This window comes from Lepus europaeus, chromosome 10, assembly GCF_033115175.1.
Source record: "Lepus europaeus isolate LE1 chromosome 10, mLepTim1.pri, whole genome shotgun sequence".
NCBI lineage: Eukaryota > Metazoa > Chordata > Mammalia > Lagomorpha > Leporidae > Lepus > Lepus europaeus.
The window spans coordinates 39,454,363-39,470,063 of NC_084836.1; the positions used below are offsets into that span (position 1 = coordinate 39,454,363).

General features: G+C 40.5%; 1 protein-coding gene across 2 annotated transcripts in view; it reads right to left on the reverse strand.

The window, feature by feature from the left end:
* Window positions 1-15,701, reverse strand: part of ACSS3 (acyl-CoA synthetase short chain family member 3) — a 353,512-nt gene that overhangs the window by 64,495 nt on the left and 273,316 nt on the right. The gene's annotated exons all lie outside the window — the stretch shown is intronic.

Below are 15,701 nucleotides of genomic sequence, written 5' to 3' on the forward strand. Positions count from 1 at the left end.
ACTGACTTTATCTTTATAATGTATCTGTCATCTTCACCTAATGATCAGAAAACCCTTTTTCTCCTTTGACATTGTACCTGTTAGTTTTAACTCGAAGTTAGAGCGCTGTGTTCTACCTAATGATATATGGAAAAATACACTTGTAAATATCAGCTAAGGCAACAAATATGTTCATCCATCTGATGTACTTATTCCTTCTTATGAGTTCTATGGATAAGGTTTACTTTGCTTTTAAGGAAATACTACCCGTAGGCCAAGGGCATACATAGGATACACTGAGTAATAAAGCAAATGCTATTGTGGCATTCCAGGTTAAAAAGGCTCTTTTCATAAAGAAAGAATATAAGGTTATTAAAAGATGAAGGAGAATTAGCATCTTTAGCAAAGAGCACCATGCCACAGAATGTAAAAAATTACAAAAAGATAGTGGCTTGTTGGGAATGTGGCTATCTTTCTTTCATTTGCAATGCTTTCACAGTTTTTATGTGTGAGGAGAGAGGGGGAGAGAGGTGGGAGGGGGAGGGAGACAGAGAGGGAAGAGAGAGAGAGAGAATGAACTATATGTAGTATAAAATATTCTAGTAGCTATATTCAGAGAAGTCAAAATAATAAGTTCAAAATCATTTAGTACTGTATTTAACCAAATAGATCTAAAATATTATTTCAGCATGTAATACATACAAAAATACTAGTGAAATATCTTTTTTTTCATACTAAGTCTCAATTTGGACTTGCCATATTTTTAGCGCTCAGTGGGCACCTGTGACTTGTGACTACCACATGGGACAGTACAGAGGTAGGTCAGGACTTTCCAAAGGATACTGGTCTGGATTAGAAAAATTTTAACTTAATAGTCGTAAAGGTTTGGGAGTTTTCTCAGTGTACCCCAATGGTCCATTGTGATTAGAGGCTTGGTTCCCAGGATGGTGGTTTTGTAAGGTGGTGAAACCTTTGAGAGCTGGAACCCTGTGGGACATCCTTAGGTCATGGGGTAATGAGAAATTCTGCATTCATCCCCTTGAGTTTATTGATAAAGTAGTCTAAAAAGAAGAAACCTGGCCCCTCTTTCTCACTGATCCCAATCCAAGGTAACAGTGTTTGCTCCCACATGTGCTCCAGCATCCATCACTCACCATGAAGTTCACAGCAGAACTAAACCATGCCAGCACTGTACCCTTGAACCTCCCAAACTATGACCTAAATAAATCTCCTTTACTTCATGAGTAGCCTACCTCAGGTATCTCATAGTGATGAAAAGATGACAAACACAATACTATATACACAATGCCACCTCAAACACTAGCAATAATTTTGTTTGGTTTGATCTGTGAACATTAGCATATATATGTGTGCAAGTATGATTAAGTGCACTTAAGATAATTTATTATTTAATATTTCTGTAAGCAGTCTATCAAAACAACTTTGAAAATTTACAGTTTGGTTTGGAAAATACATATATATGACAGTGACTGTCAAAAATAATATTGAAGTATCTGCACAATGACATAAATGTTACAACTACATATTCAAAATTATCGAGATTTACTTTAACACAATACCAAAAGTAAACTTCAAATGTACTGGTAAAGATAGAGAAGCATAACTTCACATACAAGATCAGAAAAGAATATATTACTACTCTTTGCTAAGAAATCAAATGTATATATATATATGTGTGTAAACTGAGATTAAATTTGGATTAACAAATATGCCTGCATCTGAGAGAACTGTTTTAGAGGAATGAAACAAATCTTTGTATGCTAACTTTCTAAAAGCAAGTTAAAGCCGGCGCCGCGGCTCACTAGGCTAATCCTCCGCCTTGCGGCGCCGGCACACCGGGTTTTAGTCCTGGTCGGGACACCGGATTCTGTCCCGGTTGCCCCTCTTCCAGGCCAGCTCTCTGCTGTGGCCAGGGAGTGCAGTGGAGGATGGCCCAAGTCCTTGGGCCCTGCACCCCATGGGAGACCAGGAGAAGCACCAGGCTCCTGCCATCGGAACAGCACGGTGCGCCGGCCGCAGCGCGCCAACCGCGGCGGCCATTGGAGGGTGAACCAACGGCAAAAGGAAGACCTTTCTCTCTGTCTCTCTCTCTCACTGTCCACTCTGCCTGTCAAAAAAAAAAAAAAAAAAAGCAAGTTAAAGTAAGATTAGTGCAGTCTTAAAGTTTTAAAATGGGGTTGATATGTCTACGATTTAGAAGCCATGTAGAAAAAAGACAAGATTTAAAAAGCCAATACCATATTGTTAATAATACTAAAATTGAAAAGCCTTAACATATTATGAATTGTATCTTACTCAAACAGGTTCCTGATGTTTTAGAAAACATCAGTGATGGATATTGTGCATTTAAGACATTTGTATTAAAATATATTAAAGGATAGATTTAGATGGATTCAACAGTGTAGGCAAAGAACAACCCACAAGAAGATTCTCACAGACATCCTGAGTCACATTTCCATCATCTGTCAGGGCACAGAATATTTCAATTATTTCAGATGGTCATTTGACCGTGTCTTTGTTTTACATGGGTAGACAAAACTGAAGCTACAGAAATTTTAAAAATATTTTCTATTGAAGGCAAATGTGAAATGCTATCACTTAAAAATGTTAACCAACTGGCCGGCGCCGTGGCTCAACAGGCTAATCCTCCGCCTTGTGGCGCCAGCACACCGGGTTCTAGTCCCGGTCAGGGCGCCGGATTCTATCCCGGTTGCCCCTCTTCCAGGCCAGCTCTCTGCTATGGCCCGGGAAGGCAGTGGAGGATGGCCCAAGTCCTTGGGCCCTGCACCCGCATGGGAGACCAGGAGAAGCACCTGGCTCCTGGCTTCGGATCAGCACAATGCGCCTGCCGCAGCGGCCATTGGAGGGTGAACCAACGGCAAAAAGGAAGACCTTTCTCTCTGTCTCTCTCTCTCAATGTCCACTCTGCCTGACAAAAAAAAAAAAAAAAAAAGAAAGGTCTTAAAAAAAATTGTTAACCAACAGTACAAACTTTTTGACTAACAAGGACAACCAGTATCTGCAGGTTACCAGCACTTTTTGTAAGTCATATATAATTTTTTGGCTTGTTTCTCTTAGTCAAGAATACTACATTTAATAGAACTAATTGATCATAATAATACACCATACATTAGTGCTAAGTTCTTATCTAATTGCAAATTTCAGCATTATATATTTTAAAACCTAGTATTTGTTATTGTGGTTTTTCAGGACAACTGTGTTGCTTTTTTTCCTTACATTTTAATTATATTAGTAGCATTATGGAAGCAATTGCCATGCTGGCACTAATCAGCAAAATTGAAAGATGATTTTCCACTACTTATTGAACATATAGGAAAAACTGTGAAATCACTAGTGTTTTAGAAAAGCATCAAAGTAATACAGATGATTCCTTTCCCTAACTACGCTAGGAACTATCAATCTATTTTTGTTTTAGAACTCTTCAAACCACCCGAATGTTGTTGATATTTTTATCAACTGTCAACTGTATAATAATAATAAACACAGCATAAAGATAAGATGTATGAATAAGACATGACTATGAAACAACTTGAACTCTTGTAATTAATATTTACTCAAATTGAATTTAACTTCAAATTCCTCTTAGTAAACAAAACTATGCTAGGTGATTTGCTATTTTTATAACCATGATGATAATTCTAAGAAAAAGTTGTTGTTGTCAATCAATAATTGAGTTACCTTTGGCATGAATTGTGTTAGTTTTTGAAGGAAGCTTAATGGTTTGCAAAGTGTGAGAGAAAGAGAGAAAATAGCAACATCTTCAATGCTAAATTTTTCACTAATGACCTTGATGTTTTGATTTACAACTTCAAAGAAATTATTCATAGTGTGACATTCAAAACTATATTTTCTTTAAAAGACATATTTTAGAAAGTTAAAGTTAGCCATTTCTTTTTTTTTTAATTTTTTATTTTTTTTAACTTTTATTTAATGAATATAAATTTCCAGTGTACAGCTTATGGATTACAATGGCTTCCCCCCCCATAACTTCCCTCCCACCCGCAACCCTCCCCTCTCCCGCTCCCTCTCCCCTTCCATTTGCATCAAGATTCATTTTCAATTCTCTTTATATACAGAAGATCAATTTAGTATAAAGATTTCAACAGTTTGCACCCACATAGAAACACAAAGTGAAACATACTGTTTGAGTACTAGTTATAGCATTAAATCAAAATGTACAGCACATTAAGGACAGAGATCCCACATGAGGAGCAAGTGCACAGTGGCTCCTGTTGTTGACCCAACAAATTGACACTCTAGTTTATGGTGCCAGTAACCATCCTAGGCTGTCGTCATGAGTTGCCAAAGCTATGGAAGCCTTCCAAGTTTGCCGACTCTGATCATATTTAGACAAGGTCATAAAAGACAGAGTGAGGATAGTAACCAATGATCCTAAGAGTGGCATTTACCAGGAACTATATTTTCTTTAAAAGACATATTTTAGAAAGTTAAAGTTAGCCATTTCTGCACAGCAATTTCGGCTTTGTGGAGAATAAATTTACCCAATTTAATTACATACATTAATACTCTGCACTGTACAATTTGGTAGCTACCAGCCACATGTGGCGATTTAAGCTTCTAGTTAGTTAAAATGGAAAAAAAGTATCAGTTTTACTTATCACATTTTAATCTCTCAACAGTCACACATTGCTAGTACCTATCATAGTGCATGGTTCAATTTTATTGAAGCATGCAGCCTGAGATTATTAGCTAATTATGAAGATAATATAAGATACAGAATTGTGAATCTGCTTCCAAATCTCCAAAAATAAAAAAACAAATAAAATGATAATATACAATATGGAAAATAGAAAAAAAACGGGGGAGAGAAAATAAGTGAGCATAAGATTTAGGTACTTTTCGCCAATTTTATATAAATTTTTTTTTGACAGGCAGAGTTAGACAGTGAGAGAGAGAGACAGAGAGAAAGGTCTTTCTTCCATTGGTTCACCCCCCAAATGGCCGCTACAGCGGGTGCGCTGCGCCGATCTGAAGCCAGGAGCCAGGTACTTCCTCCTGGTCTCCCATGCAGGTGCAGGGCCCAAGCTCTTTGGGACATCCTCCACTGCCTTCCCGGGCCACAGCAGAGAGCTGGACTGGAAGAGGAGCAACCGGGACAGAACTGGTGCCCCAACTGGGACTAGAACCCGGGGTGCCTGCGCTGCAGGCAGAGGATTAGCCCAGTGAGCTGCAGTGCTGGCAAATCTTCTATAACTGACAACAATTCAAAACTCAATTGAGGCAAAACTGAAGCAAAAGGAAAACAGAAAAATGGTGACGTTTTCAAATTAATTTTAGTCTGAAAGAGAGTAAGTCACAGAAATGGATAAAACTCCAAATAGAAATTTGATGAAAGATTTTCAGGTAGCAAAATGGGGGCATAAAACTAAAATTAATATTTCTTTCAAGGTACATAAACTACTAAACATGAAGAAAACTACTCTTGACTTATGCCAACAGATATTAAATAAATATAAATTGTTTCAGTGACGCCTCATCAACTTCTTGTTCACAAGACACATCAGCATGAAGTGTTGCTATCAATATTCCCATTGTTTTTGCCATTTTCCTTTCATTCTATTTTCTTGTACTTGCTTCCCACTAGAAAACACTGTTGAAATTTGTAGGCACTAGTATTCCTATCTCACAAGTATTTGCCCCTTCAGTAATGAGTGACTGGCATTTTGCTCATCAATATCTTTCTCAAGCATGATCATTGAGGCAAAAACCAACAAGAGAAAAAGATGTCTCCTGTAAGCAGCAGAAAACTAAGAGAAGTGAGACAAACTCAGGTATGAAGGGCCCACAAAGGAAAATATATGCAGGAACAAGCCGGGCATTCACTCGCTGCTTTTCCCTTTTGGGACAGTTTCCAACTGGCAAAGACTAGTTCAAATGCTAAGAAACTGAACAAAAATGGGTGTGTGACTGGCAAGTGCAGGAACGCTACTTCCAGCCATCCTAGTTTCTTGGTAAGCAAAAATTATAGTTCAAAATCCACAATGGAAAAAGGATCCTGTAAAACATCCAGGAATTCATTTGAAACACCTGAAGAGGCACATAAACTGGAAAGAGACCAGTTCTCTCAAATATTGAAGTTTGGCTTCAACTCAGCTAAATCCTTAATCAGACCTAAGTGATTTTCCCTTACAGTCAGTGTGTGCCAAAATGAGATGCAGCCTGTGGGAATATAACAACATCCAGTTTCAAAGTGGGCAAATAATTCTTTTAACAACAGTATTTTGGAAGACAAAACTATATGACCAAATGCACAAAAGAAAAAAGACATCAGGAAAAAAAAAAGCACAAAAAATCATGTATTCTCATTATTGGCAGAAATTTCAAATAACTCTAATGAATGTGTTCATGAAATATATGCATAACATCATCAAAAAACCTTTATATTGTTTTTAAATAAATATCAGTCTGAAATTTTTTAATTAAAAAGTATAAAAAATTAAACTTATAAATTCAGTGAAAGATTAAACACAATTTAAGAGATCAGACTTCCAAAATACCAGTTAGAAGAAAATCAGTAAAATCCAACTAGAAAAAACAGAGAAAAGGTATAAAATGCAGTATAGTAGATAAAACTGATGTGAATAAAATTCTAATATATGTGTCATTTAAATATCAAGTGTTCAGACCTGGTTAAGGCCACTCTTGGGATCATTGGTTACTATCCTCAACCTGTCTTTTATGACCTTGTCTAAATATGATCGGAATCGGGGAACTTGGAGGGCTTCCATGGCCTTGGCAACTCATGACGACAGCCTAGGGTGGTTACTGGCGCCATAAACTAGAGTGTCAGTTTGTTGGGTCAACAACAGGAGCCACTGTGCGCTTGCTCCTGATGTGGGATCTCTGTCCTTAATGTACTGTACGTTTTGATTTGATGCTATAACTAGTACTCAAACAGTATGTTCCACTTTGTGTTTCTATGTGGGTGCAAACTGTTGAAGTATTTATACTGAATTGATCTTCTGTGTATAAATAGAATTGAAAATGAATCTTGATGTGAATGGAAAGGGAGAGGGGGCGGGAGAGGGGAGGGTTGCGAGTGGGAGGGAAATTATGGGAAGGGGAAGCCATTGTAATCCATAAGCTGTATATTGGAAATTTATATTCATTAAATAAAAGTTAAAAAAAAATATCAAGTGTAAGAAGGCAGTAGCAGTGTCTGAAGATTAATAAATGAGAATGTGGTCGGCACCACGGCTCACTTGGCTAATCCTCTGCCTGCAGCGGCAGCACCCCAGGTTCTAGTCCCAGTTGGGGCACCGGATTCTGTCCCAGTTGCTCCTCTTCCAGGCCAGCTCTCTGCTGTGGCCCAGGAAGGCAGTGGAGGATGGCCCAGATCCTTGGGACCTGCACCCACATGGGAGACCAGGAGGAAGCACCTGGCTTCTGGCTTCGGATCAGCGCAGCATGCCGGCTGTATCGGCCATTTGGGGGGTGAACCAATGGAAAAAAGAAGGCCTTTCTCTCTTTCTCTCTCTGTCACTATCTAACTCTGCCTGTCAAAAATAAATAAATAAATGAGAATGTTTGAAAAACATAGGCATGGATTTAAGAAGATGAAACACAAGATATTGAACTCATAATTTAAAACTTACCCATAATGAAAACTCCAGGGCCAGAAAACTTTTTTTGTAAATGCCACTAACAATTCAATTAAATAAAATCAATTTCACATACACTCTTCCAGGTAACAAGAGAAAAATACTTCCAAACTAATATTTTGAGGCCACCATACCCATGAAACCAAAATCAATGATAGTACAATATTATCATGTGCTGGTGAAGGTGGGGATAATTAAGAACAACCATAAACTACTAGGAGGTGTGTAAATTTTTTTAAATGATTTATTCATTTTGAAGGCAGAGTTACAAAGAGAGAAGGAGAGACAGATAGTCTATCCTCTGTTTCATTCCCCAAATGGTAGCAACCTGGGCTGGTCCAGGCAGAAGCCAGGAGCCAGGAATTTCATCCCAGTCTCCTACATTAATTTAGGGACCAAGCCCCTAGCCATCTTCTGCTGCTTTCTCATGCCCATTAGCAGGGAGCTGGATAAGAACTGGAATAGCCAGTACTTGAATCGGCGGTGCCCTTTTGGGATTCCAGCATTTTAGGCAACAACCTAATCCACTTTGCTACAACACCAGACCCAAGGGTATGTAAATTCATGCAACAAGTTTTAAAAACTTTTTGACATACTCTGTGACATAGGCATTACCTTATTGGTTATACATGTGCAGCAGCATTATGGATTTATATACACCAGACAGGCATGCAATTATGTGGGTTTTTTTTTCTTTTTCTTAACAGCCAAGAGGTTAGAAACAATCAAAAAACATTCAACATCTGCTCAAATTACAGAGTAGAATCATTATTACCAAAGGCTAGGTAAATTAAGAAGAGAAAGTTAACCAGCAATCAAAATGCAAAAAACATATTGGAAAGCAACTTCACAGATAAAGTTCAAAGCAGTACTGAACTGAAGATGCCAGGAACCAAACAATATATTTTGTATGATACCATTTATGTCCAGGTTCAAGACAAGCAAAATTAATGTATGGTGTTACAAGCTCAGATAAGGTGCATTTTGGTATTAGCAAAGAGGAGATAATGTTCAGTAAAGAATAGAAGAGAGTTTCTGGGATGTAGATTCTGTTTTCTTTTTTTTTTTTTTTTTTAGTATTTACTTACTTATATGAGATGTAGAGATACAGAGAGAGGTCCTCCATCTGCTGATTCACTCCCCAAATGACTGCAATGGCGAAGCTGAGCCGATCCAAAGTCAGGAGCCAAGAGCTTCTTCTGGGTCTCTCAAGAGAGGAGGATGGGTACCTGGGTCCCTGTCACCCATGTTGGAGACCCAGAGGGAATTCCAGGCTCCCAATCTTTGGCCTAGCTCAGGCCAGGACAGGACGTTTTGGCCATTTGGTGAGTGAACCAATGGATGGAAGATCTCACTCTTTCTTCCTCCACCACTTTGCCTTGCAAATAAATAAAGTAAAATCTTAAAAAAAAAAAAAAATTGTACCCCAAACTTACCCATAGCTATTTATTCCTTGTTTTTCTTTTTTTTTTTTTTTACCTTAGAGGAAGGGTTTTTTTATTAAAGATTTTTTTTTTTTTATTTGAAAGAGTTACACAGAGAGGTCTTCCTTCTGATGGTTCACTCCCCAATTAGCTGCAATGGCTGGTGCTGTGCGGATCCGAACGCAGGAGCCAAGAGCTTCCTCCAGGTCTCCCATGCAGGTGCAGGAGCCCAAGCACTCAGGCCATCCTCCACTGCCTTCCTGGGCCACAGCAGAGAGCTGGACTGGAAGAGGAACAACCGGGACTAGAACCCAGTGCCCATATGGGATGGTGGCGCCGCAGGTGGAAGATTAACCTAGTGAGCCATGGCGCTGGCCACAATTTTTTAATTTTACAATAACTGAACTGGAAGACGAAGGGAAAATAAATCATTATGAAAAAAAGTAGTGAGGGCCCTGCACCCGCATGGGAGACCAGGAGGAGCATCTGGCTCCTGGCTTCGGATCAGCGAGATGTGCCGGCCGCAGCGGCCATTGGAGGGTGAACCAACGGCAAAAAGGAAGACCTTTCTCTCTGTCTCTCTGTCTCTCTCTCACTATCCACTCTGCCTGTCAAAAAAAAAAAAAAAAGCAGTGAGTGGCCAGTGCTGTGGCTTAAGGGGTAAAGTCGCCACCTGCAGTGCCCCCGTCCATATGGGCGCCGGTTTGAGTCCCAGCTGCTCTACTTGCAATCCAGCTCTCTGCCATGGCCTGGGAAAGCAGTACAAGATGGATCAAGTGCCTGTGCCCCTGCACCCATATGGGAGACCTAGAAGAAGCTCCTGGCTCCTGGCTTCAGATAGGCCCAGCTCCAGCCATTTGGGGAGTGAACCAGAGGGCAGAGGACCTCTCTCTCCATCCTTCCCTCTCTACCCCCCTCCAACTCTGCCTTTTGAATAAATAAATAATTTTTAAAATAAAGCAGTGATTTAGAAACCAGATATGATAATAACAACTAAGATTTTGTCTATTTAACAACTATTTCAAGTTCTATCTCACTGATCATGCCCCTTTGGTGTTCATTATATTCTTTATTAACACTATCCTTATTTTCCAAATGGTAACAACACAACAATAAAAAAGCCTTGACAAACAGAGAAAAATGATGCAATTTTCTGAAGGTCACAGAGCTAGCAAATAACAGATTTGAACCCAATGATTAAGTCCACATTTCAAGTCTTCACTACACTATTTGCCTAGTCCCAGCATCTCCTGCAGTATCTTTGTAACCCTGGTAATGTTATTTATCATCCATATGAGAAAGAATAGAAGTTGTTGGGTTCCACTGCACAGAGGATGAATACAGATAATGTTCATATGCTGTGTATTTCTCTATGAAGAGAGCTGGAAGATAGGATTTTCAATGTTTTTCATGAAGAAGCATTAAATGTTTGAGGAGATAGATGTATTTACCTTGATTGAACATTATACAATGTCATACATATAACAAAACACTGTATGGTATTAATAAGTACATGTCTGCTAAAATATTTAAACAAAAATACCTTTTTTAATCTGAAAGCAGATGATTGCACAAGATGACTTCCAAGTTAGTTTCCCAAACTATAGTCACCTGTGATACTGTCTGAAAATGAAAGGATTGTCCTGGTAAGCTTTGTATTTCAGAGTTCTCTTGTAAATGTGATTTGGAAACTGAAATTGTTGGCACATCTGTGAATTTATATTTAGACAATCTTTTAATGAGATATGAAACACATTGTAAAAGAAACGTTTAACATTTCAAACATTCTACAGAAGAAAAAGAGAAGCAAACACCACACAAAATCAGCTTCCAATTACATGTACTGAAGATCAACTCAGGAACTATAAAGCATTTTGAATTTAAATTTAATACTAGAGGTAGCTTTATAGGAAGATTTGAGTTCTCTCTTTTTTTTTTTTTTTTTTTTTGCCGCCCCCCGCCCCCCCGAGTTCTGTTCTTTATTCCATCTGTAACCCAAACTCACCATTTTTGGATTTGAGTCTCCTTGTTTTGTTTTTTAATAAAATAGGATTTTTGAGGTCATTTCTAGTTCTAATATACTCTGTGGTCTCATGTAAGGATCAACTAGGCAGTTTAGTGATTTTATTATTTGAATAGATAAAAAATACAAAAATCCAAGATGATTTAATTTCGTGAGTGACAAAATCTCTGGATGTGATTAGTTTCCTCTTTGCCCCCTTTGAGTAAAAGTCTACCTGTGCACTTCGTTATGAGCCTGAGCACCAGTCAGACTGTCTACATCAGTTTCTTTACATGGAGTTCAACTCACGGGTCCAAACTGTACTCATATAAAATGAGGCTAACCACAATTGCAATCTATACTGCCCTGAGTTTTAATGCCTGGCACATAATATATGATCAGTAATTATTTGACTTTATTAATAGTAACAGTATCAATAGTGATAGTATGGGGGACCCAAGATGGCTGAAGAGGGTCTAGCCACACTATCTCAAACTGCTATGGGATATGAAAAGAACAAAGGAAGGGTTTCATTTCCAGTAATCTGACTGATGGAAATTTTCAGCAAAGAAGCAAAAACAAACAAAGAACAACAAAGACTCTGAGCTGAAAGGAGAGAAGACAGATACAGTGTTGCAGTCAGGTTTTTGGCACTGCCAGGGGCTGCCTGTGAGCCACCATCTTAGCACCTGAAGGTACGAAGACATCACTGTGCATCCCGCTGCTCACAGTTTTAGCTGAGAGGGAATTCCACAGTCACCCACTGACTTATACTTCACCCTGGGGAGCTCATCGGGGGTTGAGCAACTGCCAGGCTTTGAGCAGGGAAGCCTCATTATTTTCCTCTCCTCCCCTCCCCAACCCACACAGAACACCAGCAGCGAAAAGCTGCACAGCGTGCCTCTACTCTGTTCCTACTAATATCGCAGTCAGAGTCAGGGCAATGAGTGGGGCAAAGGACAGATCCCCAACGTCCTACAGTTGTCAAGAGTGTTGGGGCGTTAGCTGCAGAACTACATCCAAGCACTCTAGATGAGCCAGAGTGATCACCTGACTGCTGGGGGCTAACACCAGAAGCAGCCCATAAAAAATCCACTCCCCAGATCCTCTGCACTCCGTGGCAGCCTTGAGACTGTGACTGTGGGAACTCTGCGACAGCATGATAGGGTGCAAGGTGCAGCTAGCTCTCTGGGTATCACTGTGTATGGTGCCAGAGGCTCACAGATTTCTGATCATCTGGTGCGGATCATTACAGAGGGATCTGTGAGCACAGAGATCCTTTGTGTGGTTCACACGGCAGCAGAGGTAAGTGTTGCACCCACTGTGGGCTAACCCTCGGAAGAGAGGAGGTGAGGGTGTGATTACACCAACAGAGGTGATCATACCCTCCCCGCTGCTGACAACAGAGGAGCTCTACCATGACCAGCTTGGGTGTCACCTTGGATACTTGCACCACCCTGAAGCACTGACCAGAACTCCCTGAGCACACCCAGCACACACCTCTGGGTATCCAGCTAAAGAGCAGACACTCCACTAACCCACAGAGGCATAGTTAAAAGATAAAATCCATCAGATGAAAAAACCAACAAGTATTTCCATAAATGCCTAAAAATAAATGCAGAAATTCAAGAAAACAGCAGGAGTATGGATGACAACATTACTCCTCCCACAACGGAACAAGACAACATTTCAATATTAGAATGTGAAGATGAAGAGATTCATGAAATTCTGAAAATGAATACAAAAGAATAGGATTATGCAGAAGCAAGGAGAAGCAAATTTCTTCATGAGATGTAGAAATCCATGAGATGAAGAAATCCGTGAGATAGAGGAAAAATTTTCCCATGAGACTGAGAGTGTTGAAGAGAAATCCAAGTGAAATTATTAGAAATGACAAATTCAGTAGGTCAAAAAATATATAGTGGAACACCTTAGGAAAAGACTTGGTAATGCAGAATAAAGATCTGAGGTAGGGGCCAGCACAGTGGCTCATTTGGTTAATCCTCTGCCTGCGGTGCCAGCACCCCATATGGGCACTGGTTCTAGTCCCAGGTGCTCCTCTTCCAATCCAGCTCTCTGCTGTGGCCTGGGAGGGCAGTGGAAGATAGCCCAAGTGCTTGGGCCCCTGCACACTCATGGGAGACTGGCAGGAAGCACCTCGCTCCTGGCTCCTGGCTTCATGTCAAATAAATTAAAAAAAAAAAAGAGAGAGAGATCTGAGCTAGAAGACAAATAAATGAAAATACAACAGACTAAAAAAAGAAATTAGAAAAATTAAAAACAATGTTCAAGATTTATGGGATACTATCAAATGACCCAACACATGGGTTTTAGAAGTTCCTGAAGGTGTACAAAGAGAGAATGGATTAAAAGGCCTATTCAGTGAAATAATTAGAGAATTTCCCTAATTTGGAGAAAAAAAGGGATGTCCAAGTACACAAGGTACAGAGAACTCCTTATAGACCTGACCAAAAAGTTCTTCACAACGTATCATAGCCAAACTTCCAACAGTAAAACAAACAAAAATATTCTACAATGGGCATGAGAGAGATGCCAGATTACGGTCAGAGGACTGCCCGTCAGACTCACAGCTGCTTTCTCATCAGAAACCCAACAGACTAGGAGAGAATGGAGAGATATACTCCAAGTCTTCAGAGAAAAAACTGTCAACCCACAACACTGAACTGTGCAAAGCTCTCAGTTATGAATGAAATTGAAATAAAGAGCTTCCATAACAAACAGCAGCTGAAAGAATTTGCCACCACTCATCCAGCTTTACAAATGATGCTTAAGATGTGTTACACACAGAAACACAAAAAGATCATCATCATTACCAGAGAATGATTAGGCAGAAAATCTCCCAAAAAAAGTACAAACGAAAGCTAACACAAACAATAGGAACATTTATTGAAAACTAGCACGGCCAAGTCATCACTTGTAGAGATGCTGCTTAAGTGCCTCTCCAGGGGGCACACCCCCCTGAACTTAGAGGCTCAGCTGCAGTTTCTGCTCACACTCAAATAGGCAGGGGATGGGCACACCTACCCCCAAAGGAATGTGGCAGCAGGAGCAGCAGGGGGCTAATGGTACTGGAATATTTTTGGGAATTTGTAAATTTGCTTGAGCACCTAAACGGGCCTGTCTCTGAAGATTTACAACACAGCTCTAGTCTCTATCTTAGACCACCAGACCAAATTCCATTTTCCAAATCCTTAAGTTGATGCATAACTTTGCCAACATGCCTTTTGGCTTGTAGACTTGCTGGTACCCTCTAGATAAAAGTGGGAGCACATGGCTATCCAGTGGCGCGCTCTCAGAATGGACGCTCCCATGGTCCTGTCTCCTCAATTGAAAAACCCCACAACGGCCCCCTGCAACAGGGATTGTGAACTTGTCTCAGAATGCAAGGGATGGCTTACCAAGCCCAGTAAGGGTTACAGAGGCATCATTCATCTCTTTGAGATCCCGGTGAGTAATTAACATAACAAATTCTTTCTCCTGGGCACAACAAAAGCATAGGGCATCGTTGGGCAATTATTTCAGGAAATAGACAGCTATTGCCCTTGGTATCCTGACGAGGGTATCTTGAAGGTGAAGGATGAGGAAAAAAATAGGAGAAAAATACATCAGAAACCACAGGCTCTTCGGGCACAGTATTGCTGTTGGGACGCAATCAGCAGGTTGTGAGCCCGTTGTGAAGTAGGCATGCATACAGGCTACAATCAATTAGGTTTGTGACCCAGAAGACCATGCCTTCACCACTCCCTTCGCCATGCCCCATGTGGCCTCATTCCCCTACCTGGCCATACCTGAGTGCCCACCAGCCAATCAGGTTAATTAACCACTCTCCTTTGGAAGTGTGTCAGCCCTTCTCTTCTGTTTCCTGGCCTCTTGCCAGGAGGGGGCTGGCTGTAGCCCTGTGCCTCCAGGGCACGTGGCCTTCCGGCCTAGATGCTCCTCCACGTGACTGGTTCCTGGTGCTCGGTATGAACCCAGATTTACCCCTCTCTTTTAGATAAAGCTCTCACTCTCCTATGCATCTTTCGCACTAAATAAAAGCTTAAAATGTACCATGCTGCCTCGTTTATTTATGCTGGTATTTAGAATTCTTCTCTAAATATTAGGCAAGAACCCTCTCGGGCTTATTAATATTGAGGATTTATTAATAAGCATATGGTGATATCGTATGGCACCCCAAATTCCGGTAACATATGTGGCATCCCAGATGGCGCTTCTGGGGAACTTTAAGAGGTCACATTTTCGTATATGTTTTAGCAGGTCATTTCCGATATCAGTTGCAGGCCCTCCCTGGCCAGGAGAGCCACCCAACCATTCCAACTTAGCAACAGCAGACTCGTCCCCCAGCTCTCAAGGCTGCTGATGAAGAAAAAAACTAATCCTAGTGTTGCTCTTTCCATGGAAGGGCCTCCTGCCCAATCTGCCCTGCCAGGCCTGTTAGAAGCCCAACAGCCAGGCGATCCCTTATCAGATGTCTGCCCTATTATAAGACCACAGAATGCCCCAGACAGGCATTCTACCTTATAGCATGTTAAAAAGAGCCTCACTGAGTATGGCATGCAAAGTCCTTATACTCTAGAATTGTTATTGAATACTGGAGGAAGTTATGAGATG